The sequence below is a fragment of the Limulus polyphemus genome, unplaced genomic scaffold, assembly GCF_000517525.1.
Source record: "Limulus polyphemus unplaced genomic scaffold, Limulus_polyphemus-2.1.2 Scaffold329, whole genome shotgun sequence".
Taxonomy (NCBI): Eukaryota; Metazoa; Arthropoda; class Merostomata; order Xiphosura; family Limulidae; genus Limulus; species Limulus polyphemus.
Window position 1 is genome coordinate 696,964 of NW_013665939.1, and position 5,492 is coordinate 702,455.

Below are 5,492 nucleotides of genomic sequence, written 5' to 3' on the forward strand. Positions count from 1 at the left end.
AAAATCTGATAATTCGAGAGAACCTTGAGTTCTAGGCATGTTGTAGCACAAGATAATTAGTGTGCGGATCATTTTCATTTATATAGTGCTCTTTGGACACAAATTAGTTAGCATAAATCAGTTAAATGACGAAAAATTAGGTGTATTTACTTGTGACCACTCAGTGTACACAGTTGGGGACAAGTTATCGCTGTGTTGTCTGGTTTACTATTGCATTAGCTATTACCAAGCATTGTTCACCTAACCAACACTGACCGTCACATGAATAATACTCACAAGTAGTATAGCGAAAATAAATGAGATAAAATATCAACAAGCTATCACTAAAAATGAAGCTATAAATGTCAATTATTATATTTTATTGATGCAAAATCATAATACAATCGCGTTATATTACAAAAGAAAGAATAGTTAGCCTAACTTTCATCTAAATAACCTTATTTAGAGCATTGAAGAAAACAAGCATGGTGGAGGTGAATAGTCACAAGGTAAAGGGATAGCCAATGGTCAGGAAACAGGAAGCAAAGGAAAGTACAGTAGCACAAGTATAGTTGAGAAGTAGTCTCAACAAAGACTCTCAAAATAACTAATAAAATTGTAAAAAAGGAAATAAGGAACCTAGTATAAAAAAAAAGACGAAACAGAAAAACTGCCATATTCTGAATCATTTTCACAAACTGCGATTTGCCTAACACTCACTCTGAAAAAATTCATGAAAGGCTTGAACAACGAAAGAATTAGCATTTTTTAGACTTTGCATGTTACAATATTCGATAGTTTTATTCCATAGGTATTCTATCAATGCGCAATTATAGAGATCTGTGAAATCCTTATATAGTCTACACAAATTCTACATAAACACTAAAGAGCCTATATGTTTATGCCTAAAAAAAAAGTTAAGGTGGTAAATAAAATAAATAAATAAAAATTTGGAAAATCTGAATTAAGATTATTATGTCGTATCGGATATTAAAGTTTTATAACTAAATAGTTAGTCTTGATTTTTCAAATGTCACCAACAAAGATAAACTAAAATATAAGGTCGTCAAAAATTAATTTCGCTTTTTTAGATGGAAAAACCCGAACAACATATATATCAAAACAAAACATTTATTAAATGAAATATTCTCCATTGTTATCGGTGATGCTTTTCCATCTTACAGTCAAGTTGTTAATGTTCTGATTAAAGAAATCATTTGGCTTTGAAGTAAAAAACATGTCGATGTCCTCGTTAACACCTTCCACATTTGAATAAGTTTCCCCATTAAGATGGTGCTGAAGCGAACGAAAAAGATGGTAATCTGATGGCGCCATATCTGGAATATCTGCCATATATGGTGGGTGGGGTAGAACTTTTCAACCCAACAATCTTGTGTTGTGTCAAACGTGCCACATGTGGACTTGCATTGTCGTGGAGAAGAATACCTTTCCGGTTGACGAGTGAAGGGCGTTTCTGATGAAGGGCTTGATTTAAAACGTTCCAGTTACTGCAATGATAGTTCGCTGTGGATGGAAGAGTTCGAAATGAATTACTCCTTTGATGTACCACCAAATGCAAAGCATCACTTTCTGCGGATGGAGTCCAGGTTTGGGGTCGAAAGTGATTTTTGTTTAGGACTGAGCCATTGTTTTTGGCGTTTATTTTTCGCATAGAGAATCCATTTTATCACCAGTGACAATTCTGTCCAAAAATGGTTCACGCGCCAGAAGAGACGAAGCAACGTTCAAATGTTGGAAACGATGATCATCAGAGAGTTCATGAGGCATCCAAACACTTTCTTTATGGAGTTTTCCCATACTCCTTAGATGTTTTCGTATTGTTTCACGAGGGACATGGACTTTCAGGGCCATTTCACGAGTATGTTGTCTTGGGTTAGACTCAACAAGCTTCTTCAGAGCATCAATATCCATTCCAACATGTCGACCCCTGCCATCAGTTTTTAAGGCTAAAGTCACCCGAACAAATTTGCTGAACCATCGTTGACACTTACGAACGTTCAAAACATTTCCATAAACTTCTTTGATATTCTTTGTGGCTACAGAGCCGTTGCTTCCCTTCTTGTATTCAAACAGTATTACATGCCGAATGTGTGTCTCGTCGTGTGATATCACTATAAAGCATTAGAGTATTTTTTTTTTATTTGCGAGTTATGGGGGCGCCATAAGCAGATGATATGCCCCCAAATTCCCTGATCTGATTTGGTTGAACTAAATACCTTCATCACTGCCATTTAGCACGAAGGAGGAGTTAGTAGTTACATATACACAATTTTTTCTTTATTATACTTTTTGTTTTTTGTTGTATTTAATTGTGTTACACTAAAAATCCTACAATGTCATGTTACTGAAAGAATACATATGGAAAAAGTTTACATAGTTAGTTCTTCTCAACTGGGGGCGACTCCAGCCGTTGGAGACAAGGATAAAAGAAGTAGCCCTATTAGTAAAAAGAAAAGGACATTAAATGTTTATGTTATTTGTTATAATAAAGTTATATATTGCTGGATAGAGACAATTCGTAGTTAATAGAGAGAGGTAGGTAAAAGGGACTTTTATGTTACCCATCTGTTGTTTTATGGCTGCTCGATCTCTTTGGTAATATGTACATTCCATGAAAGCGTATTCTGGGTCTTCAAAATTTGAACAATGGCTGCATTCACCATTTGGGTGTACTTTTATTTGGTACAGATGTCCATTTAGACCTGTGCAATTAAACCGGAGGCGTGTAATAATAACTTCTTGATGTCTGTTCGTACATTCATACTTGATGTGAGAAGAAACAACAGGAACAATTTTCTTGTAGATATGGGAATGTTGCACGGAATTCCATCTACGCTGGCAGGAATCTAAAATGAATTGATAAACTTGGCCATAGAGGTCACCAAGTTCAATAGAAACGTTTGTGACCCCAGGATATGCTAACGCATTCTTGGCAAGATGATCAACTATCTCATTTCCATGGATTCCTATATGGCTAGGGACCCAAAGAAATTTGATGACCATACGGCGACTTAAACAGACTAGGTATATAAATACTTCACTCAGTAACATTGGGTTAGATGTAAATGAACCGTTCTTAATTGAAAGTAATGAGCTTAAAGAATCACTGACTATCAGAGCTTTCGTAACCTCGGAATCTTCCAGCCACAGGAGGGCTTGTAAAATAGCATACAGTTCAGCCTTATATACAGAAGTAGGTGCAGTTTTAAATGCTTTTCTGATGTTGATATTGTTTATATAAAAAGCCGATGAAGTAAAACTGGTAGACTTTGAGCCATCCGTAAAGATAATTGTGTAATTTGAGAAATTAGCTAGTTTCTCCTTGGCCAAGGACAAAAGCAAATAACTTTTCTCCCGTTTATTACCAGCATGATGAAGACTGACGTCGACATCAGGGGTTGGAATCTCCCAAGGAGGAAAGTGAAAATATTTGTATTTTGCTACATTTTGAAGGTTCATGGACGAGAAGAAGTCTTCAGTTTTTATCGACAGTGGTGAGTTATTTTGGCGAAAGGTTCCGTAGTAATCTTGCCAGTTCTTTTGAATGAAATGGACGGGATAATCGTAATACAAAGATCTTGCTATAAATTTGAGTTGGATCTTACGTCTCTGCAGGTCAAGGGGTAGGACACCACAGTCCACTTCCATAGCCGATATATGAGTGTGTTTCAGTGCTCCACAACATAATCGCAGACAACGATTCTGAATAACGTCCAGTTGTTTAAGGACTGAGCGACTCGCCGAGTCGTAAATGATACAGCCATAATCAATGACGGATCTTATTAAGGTTTTGTACATAAGTATTAAATTCTTTTTGGACGTCCCCATCGTGTGCCAGACACACATTTAAGCAGATTTATCCGCTTAGCACATTTGTGCGAGACATAGGTGATATGACGCGTCCAGTTTAATCTGGAATCAAAGATAACTCCAAGAAATTTGTGGTGGGTGACAGAGACTAGTTGCTGGTTATTAAGACTTAATTTCACAGTGCTTGAAGAACGAGGAAACGGTAGAACTGCAGACTTTAGGGCTGAAACCGTAAAGCCCCATTTAAAAAACCAATCGGCTAAATTGTCCAGATTTGTTTGAAGACAGGTCTGAATGTGATTAATATTGCGACCATTTTCCAGAGGGCTAGATCATCAGCAAAAATACTATAATTCGTACCATTATTAATGAAGGAAGCACTTAGGTCATTAATCATTAGAAGGAATAGAATAGGGCTAATAACACTACCCTGGGGAGTGCCATTTTCCGAGACTCTTTCCCCAGAGACAGCTCCATTGACTCTGACCTTAAAGGTTCGGTTTGAAAGAAAGTCTTTAATCCAGTTAAATAGTTGGCCATCAAAACCAGAACTATTGAGTTTATATAACAACCCTCCTTCCAGAACATATCGTATGCTCGTTCAATATCCAAGAATACAGACACTGCCTTACCTCTGTTACACAATGACTTGTTGAAATTTTCATTTAGCCGTACCAAATGATCAAGCGAAGACTTCTTCCAACGGAAACCAGACTGAAACTGGTCGAAAAGGTTATGTTTTTCACAATACCAATTCAAACGGTATGCAATCATTCGCTCCATAATTTTACACATAGTAGAAGTAAGAGCAATTGGTCGATACGATGTAACCAAACTGGGATCCTTGTCTGGCTTAGGGATTGGACAAACTATGGCGTGTTTCCAGGCTAAAGGGAAGGTACCTTCATTCCACACTTTATTGAAAAAGTCCAGCAGCTTTACCAAAAAACTGAGCGACAGATTTTTATAGATTTTATAAGGAATTTGATCGTCACCAGGGGCCGAGTTTTTTGTCGTCTTTATTGCTGGATTAAGTTCACCGATCGTGAATTGAGCGTTCAACCCATTACTATTGCTTGGCTTCTTTGTAATGGTAGCATAGTGTTCATGTTCAAACAATTTTCTATGCGTTAAAAATTTGGGAGAATGATTATCGGAACTGCTGACGTGGGCAAATTGATCAGATAGCACATTTGCCTTTTCAACATCTGTCAAATATGCTGATTCAAGAGATTTAAGGGTAGGAATACAGATAGAACCCCCACCTTTCATTCGCTTTACGAATTTCCATAGTTTACTTAAATTTGAAGAACGGTTGAAACTAGAGCAGTAATTACGCCAGAAACGTTGTTGGCGTTCTCGAATTGTACGTTGACAAATGGCCTTCTGCTTTTTATACTCGATATAATCGTCTAAGAGACGGGTTTTAAGAGCTTTCTTCCTACTCTTGTGTTTTTGTTTAACTGCTTTTTCACATTCCATGTTCCAATAAGGGGTTTGTTGTTTCCCACAGTATGTGGTTGATACAGAGAAATTTATTCCACTTCTGGAAGGAGTAATATTTACTAGACGAGAATGTACAGATTCAACAGAAGAAGACATTTCTATGTTTTGAATGGAAGAATCAAGGAACGTACGGAAGTTAGGCCAGTTTGCTTTGGTAAAGTTCCAGAAGGTCGTTG